The 13,632-nt window shown below is 40.8% G+C and overlaps 1 protein-coding gene across 17 annotated transcripts in view; it reads right to left on the minus strand.

Annotated features, from left to right (window-relative positions):
* Positions 1–13,632, minus strand: part of DST (dystonin) — a 475,119-nt gene that overhangs the window by 200,694 nt on the left and 260,793 nt on the right. The gene's annotated exons all lie outside the window — the stretch shown is intronic.

Raw genomic sequence — 13,632 nt, forward strand, 5'->3', positions numbered from 1 at the left:
GTGAATGCTTTAACTCTTCGCCTCAAATTTAACATAACAAAAGCACAGGCACGGGACATAGTAGTCTCCTGCAGAAATTGCGCGACCTTACTACCTGCACCGTCCTTGGGGGTTAATCCTAAGGGTTTGTTACCTAATCACATATGGCATATGGATGTCACACATGTTTCAGAATTTGGAAAGTTAAGATATGTTCATGGCTCTGTAGATACCTGCTCTGGAATAATTTTCGCCTCAGTGCATACGGGGGAAAAATCCAGAGATGTTATCGCCCATTGCCTACAGGCTTTCGCAGCATGGGGAAAGCCACGCCAATTAAAGACAGATAATGGTCCAGCCTACACCTCACAATCCTTTAAAGCCTTCCTACAACAACTTGACATTCACTTGATACATGGAATACCCTATAACCCACAAGGACAGGGTGTTGTGGAGCATGCGCATCTTACAATAAAAAAATGCGCTTTATAAACAAAAAGGGGGAATAGGGGACACCTTCAGGTCCCCTAAAGATAAGCTCAACACCATTCTCTTTATTTTGAATTTTTTAACGTTGGACAAAATGGGTAAATCAGCTGCAGACAGACATGGAAGTGATGCTGCTGCTTCCCCTAAGCCTTTAGTACTTTGGAAGGACATCCTCACAGGAAAGTGGAATGGACCAGATCCAGTGTTAGTATGGAGTAGGGGGTCTGTGTGTGTTTTTCCACAGGAAAAGGAGGCTCCAATTTGGATCCCAGAGCGGCTGGTGCATGCAGCCTTGCCTCCAAACACCAGTCATGATGCTGAAGATGCTGATGATAACTCTGGGGATGGTACACCTCCTGCGGCAGACTCAAGCCAGAGAGCTGTGAGCAGTGGTTAAAGCATGGCTATATCCTTTACCAGTGACTAACTCTTCTCTCATATTCCCTCCTCTCCCTTTGATGCATGGCAGGTCTGTAACTTGCTAGGAGCATGTACTGATATCTCAGCAGTGTCCATGTTAAATGGTGGCAAATTCCTCAACTGTTCTTATAAACAAAATGACTCTAGTACCTTTGAGACAACAGTTAATGTGTCTTGTCCCAATAATATTACTTATCAGCCCACTCCCATATGCGTCTGGCCACTGTTCCTTTTCCTCGTAACAAATGCCATCGAGCTGAATGATACGTTGATTTGCACTAAGAATTGCTATCTTTCCCAGTGCTGGAATGTTACGGCCTTCAAGCTGGCTGTGATTATGCGTATCCCTACCCATGTTCCTATCCCAGTTTCCATTCCAGAGGACAAGTTACCGGTGGTGCTATCCAGAAAGAAGAGAGATTTTGGTATCACAGCCGCCGTTGTGACAGCATTGGCTATATCTACAGCAGCTGCCACGGCAGCAGCAGTCTCGCTTGCTGCAACTATACCCACTGCGGAAGCTGTGAACACTCTTGCAGAAGGAACAGCGGCTGCCCTTCAAACACAGACTCAGATCAATGCACATCTGCAAGCAGGAATCCTGATAGTCAACCAGAGAGTGGATTCTGTTCAAGAACAAGTGGACATATTGGGGGCCCTATTGGGACTGAGATGTATAGCACCCTTCCCGGCAATTTGTGTACAGAATGTCTCCCGAGAGCTCTCCCAATACTTGGGGGGGAATTGGTCCGAAGAATTCCAAAACTATACTCAGCACCTGCTACTAAGCATAACAAGGATAAATAACACCAGAGTTGAGCTTGCAACCCTCCCAGAGATAAAACATTGCAAGATGTGTTAACCTTTATGAAACAATGGGCTAGCGTAATTGGTCTGATGACAATCCTCGTAGTGGGCTTGATTCTACACCTAGGCAACAGCAAGCCATGGTGCAGGCCTTGTTAGCCATCAAGGCTGGAACATCCCCCCAAGTGTGGCTAAGTATGCTGGATAGGCAGACAACGACAGGTAAGATTGGTGGGGGAAATATACCAACCTAAGACAGGACGCAGATCATTGATATCTGCCGTCTGATGACGGGTAAGGATATTCCCCGCCACTGACAACCTATGACAGGCACGATCCCTGCCATAAAAGAAAAAAGGGGAAGATGTCGGAGGCAAGCCCCTGGCCAGGGCATCCTCCGCCATTAAAAGACGGCACCTGGCTAGTTGCCAGGTTAGGATTGCCTCGTGAGACTAAGCAGAACGCCCAAAGAGGAAGTAAACAGCATTGGTTGCTAGCGAAGTTGTTCGCTTAGGTGCACAGCCTGATTCGCTCCCTCCTGTACCCTGCTCGTTGATTGGTCATGTAAACCTATATAAGTGTGTAGACTTGCGGAAATAGAGAGAAGATACGTCTGAACTGGGGCTTCTTGTCATCCTTGCGGGTTAAGGGCGATAATTTTTTTATGTTTTTTTTTAATTGATTTTGTTTTTGTATTTTTTACCTTTATTATCTTTACCTATCAACCTGTTGTGATTTGGCTTCCATCCCAATCACTCAACTAAAAGTAGCAGTGACCAGACAAGAAAGTGAGGGAGGTTCCTGTTCATGACATGATTTTCTCAATGAAAAAAGGAAATCAGACAGTGAAATGTAACAGAGGAAGTAGTGCTCAACTGCTCACACTACTAACAAGTAGCAGTAAAATCTGGATTTGAATCTGCCTGGCTCCACTGTGCTTTATCCTACAACCTCTTCAAACTCAATACAGAGAAAAATTAATCACTCTTCCTCCAACCTGTTCTTGCTTCTGTGTTTGTAGCTCGGAGGATGGCCCCATCAGTTACTCCACTTACAGTGTCTTACTCATTACAGTATCTAACTCAGTCACTGCTCGGCACATAATAGACAGTAAATGCCCCATGAACTATGTCTTTGTGACTGAGTTTGGCACCTGTGGAATCTGAATTATTTCACTCAGGCAACCAGGATATGCTAGATCATTCTGTTTCATCATATACTTCAAGGTCCCACACAGGAACGAGAGGCTTAATTACAAACTCCAGCCAGCAACACTGAGGCACCCATAAAAATGTCACTTGGCCACGTAGGTTTTTGTCTGCTTACTACTGACATAAGAGAAATGACACATTTCACAACATTTTTCAAAAAACTTATTTTGGCACAACCTAAATCAACCTAAAAACAACCTAAATCTAGTATTCTCTAAGTTCAAGAAAAATGTGATGAGATGCGGTCAAAATGTTTGAATTAAAATGTCTTTATATTTCAAGTCCAAATGAACGCCAAGGTCAATCTCACAGTAACTTTTAAGACACAGTTATGATAGGTCATTAGAATGGTACTGGGCTCAGCAAAGCTTCCACCTTCTTCTAGAACTGAGTCTCACTATTGGGATTCTCAAGTTCCTATGAACTGTCATGTCTGGTCTGCATCTGAGGATCTATTTTACTTACAATTGAAATGATTGTTTTGGATTATTTTCTTTAATTTTTCAATGAAGCAACTTCATTGACCTTTTTTCTGGTATATCTGCTTTAAATGTGAAATTTCAGTAAAGAGTTTATCACAGATTCTGCTTAAATTTATTTTTAGTATTAGCAGATAGAATTGGTTCAATCCCCACATGAAAATGGTACTAAATTGGTTGAAGTCAATTAATAGAAAAAACCCAATCTTCATACATTTTTTTGCTAACTATACATACATTGTATAGGCCAAATCTTTATTTCACTTGAACTGCACAGGAAATGTTATTTCCTTCCCATAAAGCCCAGAAGGTAATGGTGTCCCTACCAGACTAGAGCAAGAAAGGGCAATTTGTCTTTGACCACCATTCTATTTACATATATTCCTCTTCCAAGATAGTTCAAATCGAAATCAGAGGAATCTACAAGAATTTTATGTGAAGTGCAAGTGTTTTCCAGAGCCCTGACAAAAGCTGGTTTACATAGAACAGTTCCAGGTTTAACAACATGTAACAGTAAGGCATGCTCAAAAACTGCACGGTCACATTATTAGGAAGTGGGTTCTCCAAGAGGGATTCTAAAAGCATTGTTCCTACTGGAAATAGAACAAATGCTCAGAAAAATCTAACCATTAAGGTAAGAAGTCCTCAAACTCATTTGAATTAGGAAAATGGCTGCAGGCCGTATATTTTAGCAAAATTATTTTGAGTCATGTAGGGCATTAAAAAAAAAAAGAATCCAGATGCCAAGCATATGAAATCATTTTCATAGTTCAGGATCCAGAGTCTTGAGAATAAAAAAAGTCACCATTTCTGTCTTATCTTTTCACTCTACAAAAGCAAGATCAAAACCTAAATTAAAAAACAAATAAAAAAAAAAAAGACCAAAAACCTCAGCCTAAAAAAAAAAAAAAAAAAAAGGCTATCAAAAAAACAAAGCTCTCCTACTTTCTCCTACCTTCACGTCTCTTTTACCATGTTACCTCTGCCCTCAGACACAACACTGATACTTCACTACATAATTTCCCTTCTCCCTCTTGGCAGAGCAGAGACAACATACGATAATCAGAACAAAATAATCAGAACTAACAGAAGGTGTTGGCAGCTATAGGGGAGTCTCTGGAGGGAGATGGTAAAGAGGTCCAGGTAGAGGAAATTCAAACACAAGAAATCAAGACTAACCCAAATGCACAGAGTCCGAACTATGGTCGAACCAGGCATGTGCCTGCTCGGGGATGAGCTTCATAGTGCCCATCAGACCCAATGCCTCACAGAGCACCATGAGGCAATGTGAACTACAGACTCAAGAAACAGCTCAGAAGACACAATAAACACCTAAAAACAGACGGTTTCTGCTTCTGCGATCTAGGAGCCAAAGAAACCAGAGCTAGAACCCTCAAAAATAAAAGCATGAGTTTCTCCAACTCTTCTAAAACCCAGTCATGTGTACTGACTCATCCTGCCACTCATGCTCAGTCATCCTTAGGAAGACATGAGCACTTAATAACAGGGATATATTAGTGGTCCCACGACTGTGTTTAGGAGAGAAGAGGGTCTTCTATTACCTGTTATCTCTTTTTTCCCCACTACCAACTACTGAGTTGCAGTAACTACTAACCTTGGTCTGGACCATCACCTCTAGTCTCCAATGTCAAGACCAATGACATCTTAAGACACAATCATGAGACACCTGGAATAATATTGAGCTCAACAGAGCTTCCATCTTCTTCTGGGACTAAGCTTCAGTGTCTGGATAAGTAATAGTGTCCTAACCAGACTCACTGCACCAAGGCTTGGGCTATACTCAAATGCCAGTTTAGGATGTCCTGGACTCTGCAGCCACAGTACTCCAGCTCAGTCTTGGCTGATCCCCCATAGACTCAAGCCATTCCCTTTCTACTCTATGATCAAACCATATGAAATTCAACCCATGTAGACCACATCCTCCCTCTCTCTTAGAGTCCTCCAATCAAGCTATTTCCCCCTCTTGAAACGGTCTCCTCATACTCTGCCCAACATGACACAGATTAGGTGCTCAATATCTGTTGAATAAGAAGGGAGGAAGGAAGGAAGGAAGGAAGGAAGGAAGGAAGGAAGGAAGACCAGAAACACGGTTCATGTTTTCATTTGATATGAATGAGTTTTAACCCATCATGTCATGTAAAACTTGTCATTTTAGAAAAGTAAATGGTTTCCAATGAGCCTCACTTTCCAGTAATAATACAGCACGCTGACCCCTGCACAGAAGTACCCAGCAACAAGCACAGGCCCACGGACCACTCAGAGAGAGCCCAACATTAAGTAGTGAAACTAAGCTTCATCCACATCGTTTCTCTAAAGCAGTTTCAGAAATCTGACACAACAGATAACCTCAGAGTGTCTTCCAATGAAAGAAAACAAGCCACCATATCCCATCTCAGAGCTCACTCTGCTTTCATTCACAGCTTATTGCTAGATGACCTACTTACTGCTAGGTAAATTGCAACTGCCTCACTATGTTGGTCAGCTGAGACTGTAAACGTAAAAGTCCTTTGAGCAAAGTCAAAGCCACAAGACAACTGGGCGACAGGAACACCCTATTTTTACAGATGTTGTCATGGTTCTGGCATGCACTGAGAACACGAGAACAGCCAACTTGCGAAGTTGAATCAGATATTTCCTAAAAGATTCACTTCATTTCTGTAAAGAATGCTTGAATTTCATTCTTCTATACAAGGCAAATAATGCAACTTATATTTTTTAACTTTTAAAATAGTTGTAATTTGATGAAAAGATTAAAAAGTTTAATCAAAGTTGCTACTTAAACAATTTACAATGCGTAACACTGGAAAAGGGAACATCTCTGAAGTTAAGAGAACTAAGATATTTAGCTTACAGAAAGCTATAAAAATACTCAAGGATTAAGGAATTGGGAGAACTCAAACTGAAAATACGCAGAGCCATTTGGGGGACCCCTCATTTCACTGGTGAGCAAGCTGAGGCTACAGGAAGTGAAGTGACTTGTCCAGGGTCTCACAGTGTGCTAGCAAAAGGCCTAAGGTGTGGACTTAGGTCTCTTGAATTTCAGACCAGAATCAGCATGAAGTTTCTCCTTTTTAGAAAAGAAATCCTTACAACTCACACTCATTTTTCCCTCAGGTCAGTAGCCCATAGGGGGGTGATTCCTTTCAGTGCACCATTTGCAAAATAATCCTCACTAGACCAAACACAATACCTCAAACGATGGCCTACACCCCACAGAACAGCCACTTTGCCTCCAGCATTATGTCCTTTTCTCATCTCATACCAGAGCTACTATCAACAATGTCTCTGAAATGGACTTGTGCTAAGGTGTAAATAACCAATACAAGCTCTAAGAATAGGTTATTCCCAGGGGTTATCTCGGGTCTAAAAGATTGACAAAACTGTAAGCTAATTATGGAGTTAGAGGAATATACTGTCTGATAAATAATAAGTATTCAGGAAGTATGTGCTGAAGATGTAGTGAGAAGATGAGTGGAGTTGGGGAGACAGACAGCGACAGCGTACTCCACTTAGGCAGAATGCTTTATGTCCAAAGGAAAGAAAGAAATGGCCTGTTATAAATTTTGAGAACATATAGCTCTTCTACTCAGCAGATGGTTACAAAGTATTTCCACCTTTCCATAGAGCAGAAGATAGTAATAAGATAGATAGAAGGTATCAAGTACTTAGAGTCTAGTAATTCCTTTTCAAGCACATTACTTCTTTTAATGCTCAAAACACACCAATCTGTTTCACAGATACAGTAAGACCTGGGTTAAATTTCATTCTCTGATGTAAGACCTTTTAAGTTCTCTTTCCTCTGCTACACCAAATTTATACGGACTTTCTGTACCATTCCAGAAAGAGCTTTACCTATCAGTGAACCATCTCATTTTATAGAAGCAAAATCTGATTCTTAAAAAGATTTATTCCTTTATTTTAAAGGGGAGGGCAGAAGGAGAGAGAGAATCTCAAGCAGACTACCAGCTGACCATGGAACCCAATGTGTGGCTCAATCTCGCAACCCTGAGATCATCACCAGAGCCAAAACCAAGAGTTGGACACTTAGCTAACGGAGCCACACAGGCACTCTGAAGCAAAAAGTGATTTAAGGGACACACAGTAAATACAGAAATGAAACTAGTCAAACATTCTTCCTTGCAGAACACAAAATAACTATTGGTTCAGAGTGGTAGACACAAGAGTGTTATCAAAGGAAATTCAATTCTTTCATATATCTCTTATTAACATATAATATATTATTTGTTTCCGTGGTACAGGTCTGTGATTCACAGTGCTCACCAAAGCGCATACCCTTCCCAATGTCCATCGCCTAGCCATCCCAACCCTCCCACTCCCCTTCCCTTCAGCAACCCTCAATTTGCTTCCTGAGATTGAGTCCCTTATGGTTTGTCTCCCTCTCTGATTTCATCTTGTTTCATTTTTCCCTCCCTTCCCCCATGATCCTCTGTCTTTTCCTCAAATTCCTTATATCAATGAGATCATATGATAATTGTCTTTCTCTGATTGACTTATTTCACTTAGCATAATACCCTCTAGTTCTATCCACATCATTGTGAATGGCAAGATTTCCCTTTTTGATGGCTGCATAATATTCCATTGTATATATGTACCTCATCTTCTTTACCTATTCATCTGTTCATGGACATTGAGGCTCCTTCCACAGTTTGGCTATTGTGGACATTACTGCTATAAACACTGAGGTGCAGGTGCTCCTTCGGATCACTACATTTGTATCTTTAGGGTAAATACCCAGTAGTGCAATTGCTGGGTCGCAGGGTAACTCTATTTTCAGCTTCATGAGGAACCTCCATACTGTTTGCCAGAGTGGCTGCATAAGCTTACATTCCCACCAACAGTTCAGGTAAGAATAAGAATGAAAGCTGCAGGCTAGAAAAGATGGATCTCAAAATTCTTCTACTTCCAGAGTCTCTTAATGTAATTACTGCACAAGTAAAAGTATAACATTGGGAGGAAGACTGGCACAGAGTTCTGGAAGGTGGTGACCTGTGTTCAATTCCTGACCTCATCACATACTGGCCCTGTGGCCTTTCTGGGCCTCTGTTTCCTCTCATGTAAAGTACCTCCTCACAGAGGTGCTGAGAGACTAAAATGACACATGCACATGGTTTAGAATAGCACCTGTCCTACAGTGAACCATGGTGAGGACTATCCCTTAAACTCTTTTATTCACACTACTTGACATTGCAGTCAGGCAAAAGAAAATCCCATATTGAGTTTGTCAACACAGGCAAATATTTCCAAGCCGAGATGTTTGCTTCCAAAGACAACCTCTTCAAAGATGTTTTAACTATTTTGGCAGAAACAAATGTAATCAACACATTTTTAGTAAGTGCTTCCAAGTTTCACAAATGTGTGAAAATGCTCCACAAAATATTTTTAACAGCAAAGATGGCACAAATATTTTGAAAATTCTAACTGGCTAAAACTGTCTCCCTAAAAGGAAGAGTTAAATAGAGGATAAAAGCAAAAAGTTGATAGAGTTCAAGTGTTAATCCTCTAAATTAATAGCTACCTTTAGCAAATGCTCATTTATTTCTTATTCAAATGGGGGGATATAAAATAACTATTTTTTCTTGTACAGCAACAGTTTCAAACTTTCACATATCCTTCATTTAACTGAAAAGACCAAGGCATTGATAGAGATGCCTTATGCAACTTTTTTATAACTAAATTTTCAGACTGGTTATGAAATCCAAAAAACTAGCAATGGTAAAATTTTTTTAAAAATTAGTAAGGCACTTCATTTAAAAAGATGAAACTATTCAGAAAAGAATGAGCTAGTCAACTGTAAACCAAAAGACCCTTGTTTTCAAAATCTGTAGACGAAACCTATCATATAAAAGGAAAAACAGGGTGGCTCAGTGGGTTAAGCCTCTGCCTTTGGCTCATGTCATGATCTCAGGGTCCTGGAATAGAGCCCCGCATCAGACTCTCTGCTCAGCGAGGAGCCTCCTTCTCCAGCAGCCCCCTCCCCCACTGCCTGCCTCTCTGCCTACTGTGATCTTTCTCTCTGTCAAGTAAATAAATAAAATCTTTAAAAAAAAAAAAAAGAAAGAAAGAAAAGAAAAAGAAAAACATTCAGGTTTTATCCTAGTGCTTAAATTCTTTTTTTTTTTTAAGATTTTATTTATTTATTTTGAGACAAAGTGAGAGAGAGAGAGCTCATGAGCAGAGTGGAGGGACAGAGGGAAAGAGAGAAGTACACTCCCCACTCCCTGCTGGGCAGAGAGCCTACTGTGGGACCTGAACCCAGGACTCTGGGGTCATGACCCAAGCTGAAGACAGACACTTAACCAACTCAGCCACCCTAGTACCCTATCCTAGTGTTTGAATCCTAAGAGCTCAGTAGCCCAAGATTCAGAAAAGATTTGGTTAAAGAAAAAAATACCCATTATATTTCAGTGAGTTTGAATATTAATGTAGTCTAACATTTTGAGATGGTTCTCAATTTTTTTTAATTTTTATAATATAAAAGTCAATTAAAAAATTAAACTCTTCATTATGTACAGATTAACTTAATTTGTACAATATCCCACACCTTATTTATCATCCTTCTCTCCTTGGCTTCCTTCTTGGGTTCCTGCACCATACACTGCAATTCACCAGGGTATTAAAAGGAACAAAGGAATAGTTCCATTTTCATTAGTTAATATGGCTACATAGTGTAGTGGGAATTTAACGTTATTCATAATTATCATCTTAGAGGTCTAACTTTCAGGTGACTAAGTTTACAGTCATGGTCCCTGTCATTTGTTTTATTTATTTTTTTTTTATTTTTAAAGTTTGTTTTTTTTTTTTTAAAGATTTTACTTATTTATTTGACAGAGAGAAAGAGATCACAAGCAGGCAGAGAGGCAGGCAGAGAGAGAGAGAGGGAGAAGCAGGCTCCCTGCTGAGTAGAGAGCCCGATGCGGGACTCGATCCCAGGACCCTGGCATCATGACCTGAGCCGAAGTCAGCGGCTTAACCCACTGAGCCACCCAGGCGCCCCTGTCATTTGTTTTAAATAAACAATGGGATATACTGTATGCAGAAAAGAGCTATATTATATTTCTCTCAGAGTGCCTTGTTTTGGTTCAATATAAAACAGGTACATCATAAGTGCCTGGTAGAGAAATAAAAGGAGAGAGAGATGGAGGAAGAGGTGAAAACACTAAACAAACAAAATGGTATGCAGTTCTGTACATGAGTTCATAGAAATTTAAAAGTGAAAAAGATGTATATGGGGAAAAGTGAGTAACGTGTAACAGGTAAGAGTTCAGTTTGGTCGATAGCTGGGTGACATCCAAGCTCTTCTGCTTAAATTATTTACCCTTCCTGAGGCTCAGTATCCTACTATGTAAAATGGAGCCAAAAATAAAACCATTTCATAAGTTTGCTCCGAAGATTAAATATCATAATGGCGGCATGTCTGGCATGCAGTAGGACTCAACAAATACCATCATTATTAACAGCAGTATCATGATCTAGTCCAATACCCTCCTTTCCTAGAGAATGAAATGGAGACTTAAATGAAAAGAGCTGTCTAAGTCATACAGCTCTCTGGGGCAAAGCCTGACTACAACTCACACCTCCTGCCTTCTGGGCCTATAATCCACACTGCTTATCAGAAAAACTACCTTGGGGCACCTGAGTGGCTCAGTCGGCTGAGTGTCTGCCTTCGGCTCAGGTCATGATCCCGGGGTCCTGGGATGGAGCCCCGCATTGGGCTCCCTGCTTCTCCCTCCCTCTGCTGCTCCCCTGCTTGTGCTCTCTCTCTCTCAAATGAATACATAAAATCTTTTAAAAAAAAAAAAAAGAAAATATAAACTACCTTGAGAAGAGAATGAGACACAAATGCTAAGCTAAAGTGATACTGGTTCCCAAAACGTAGTGTTTTTAACATGTGAGAGGGTGCCTAAAACAGGATGCCATGTTCTTATGCTCCACCAGAGCATACTCTGATCGGATAAACAGGGGTAAGGCATTTCCAATAAGCATTCCATAAGCAGGGACTCTGGAGTCCCCCTTGAAAACCACCACTGTAGGCGAGGAAGAGTAACAACTTCCCTAGTCTTGGCCAGAATCACCTGTGGAACTCCTCCCTAATCTATTACATTAGAATCACTGGGGTGACTTCTAGGCACCTGTATTTTGTAGAAAGCTCCTCAAGTGACACCTACATGTGCTCAGTTAAAGAACCAATGGCCTATACACAGAGGAAACAACCAGCTTGGTTGATATCAATGTAACAAGACTAGAAAGAGGTGGGATTGTGAAACTAGAGAAGTAAAGGAGTGCTTTGTGGGAAAAGCTCAAGGGCAAAGGTAGGAAACCTTGTCACAAGGTACAGGAAGCACATGAGTCTTAGACAAGTAAGAAATCTCTCAAGAAGGGGGCTGCAGTGAGCTCATTACTCCCTGTCCCCAAACATGGCTTGCCTTTGCCACCTCTGTTTATAACGCTCATCCTTCACAGATGAACATCAACTCCTATAAACATCAGCCCTGCTCTGACCTCACAGCAACAGCCTTCAGAACTCTGACAATTCATCAAAGTAGGTTGCTGAGTAGTTCAGCTCGGTTAATGTCATTTACTGTGTTGCTATAAGGACATGCTTTAACCTCAGTTTTGAGTTCTTAATTCTATAAAAGAAGAACTATTTTGCATATTCATATGGTTCTTAAGATAAAAGACACAATGTGTCTGACATCTTTTTTCCAATTCCAATGCAATACACAAATCTATGATACTCTTTTTTTTTTTTTTAAACAACTCCTAACCCTAGTCAAAATTAATGCGATTATGAGATTTTATTCGGTGGGCACTCAAGGAGGGCTGTGCTGAGTAACCTCCACAGGGCTCTGTGGCTGGAAGGGCTCTCTCGGTCGGCGCAGGAATTCAAGCATTTAAGGAGGAAGACTGGTCACTTATACCAAAAATGATAAACTTCACAGGCCCAGGGAAGTTTAAGTCAGAGGACTGTACTAATTCAAAAGTTAAGAAAAGCACAAGAACTGTATCCTCTTCTGCTCAGAAGTGAACTCAAAGTCCTCAACCCCAAACCTGCAGACAACTGATCGAGAGAAAGAAAGGATGTGACAAGGAAGACATAAAAAAGATCCTGCAGGAACAAATAAGGAAGGAATGTTGGCTAACCGATCATTTCTGAGACATAATGCTAATGAAGGGGCTGAGCACCCCCATCTGCATTTAATTCTTCAATAAAAAATGCAGAAGCCAATGCAAGATAAAGAGTTCTGTGCATAGTTCTAACCAAAGGTAATTAAGCAAACAGAATCAAGCACCTGCAAGGTTAACCAGGAGAATGTCCTATGGAGAGTACCCAAGCTGTTGGTTCTGACTCTTTGTAAGCTCCAAAATGAAGAATCTTTGTCTGGACTGCAAGGAAGTAAGACGTCAAACTCCTCAGATAAATATGACACTACCTCATTCGGCTTTTACCCTAGAAGATACGAGGCTTTGTGAAGTACCCCATATCACAATTATTCAACAAATGTAACTGGCAGGTTTGTGCCTTCTTTTCATCATTGAAGTTTCAAAAATCTATACCAATTAGAAGGGTAAAGTCCTTTGGCATGAGAATATAACAAGTGTGTGTGTGTGTGGGGGGGGGGGGTTATGTAGCACTTAGGAAAAAGATTTTAAGAATTTCCATTATTGAAAAAATGTAAGGCTTACAAGAAGCCATATTATATACAAAAAACAGCTGGAGAACATGGAGCAAAACAAGCGGTTTCATTCCTAAACACAGAACAGCTAAGTAGTTTCCTTTTGCACTGACACAGAGGCTGTGCTTTTTTTTTAAAATGTAACCCCTGAAAAATGTAAATCTAAGGGCTGACATACTACTGGCAAGGCGGGGTAGTGTGTCTATATAGAAGAGCTTCCCAGAGCTCTGCAGCTAAGGTCCACGAGGATCAAGCACACCGACCCTGACAAAACTTCATTCTATTGCTGTGCGGACGACCCTAGCTGACCTCGCCAGGACTGTTTAACATCACATACCCCATTTACGTCCAGAGTTTTTGTTGAAAGACAAAGTGAGAAAGAGCTTAAAGAAAAGGCCCTCCACTCCCACCTAGTTACATGTAGAGGTTGTCTGGGTAATGCATGTCTCAACCAAGTAAATAAATACTCACTTCCATTTCAAAAGACAAGTGAAAACTCCAGAGAAGTCACTTGTCTAAAGCTAACTATCA

Source organism: Mustela erminea, chromosome 4, assembly GCF_009829155.1.
Source record: "Mustela erminea isolate mMusErm1 chromosome 4, mMusErm1.Pri, whole genome shotgun sequence".
Lineage (NCBI taxonomy): Eukaryota > Metazoa > Chordata > Mammalia > Carnivora > Mustelidae > Mustela > Mustela erminea.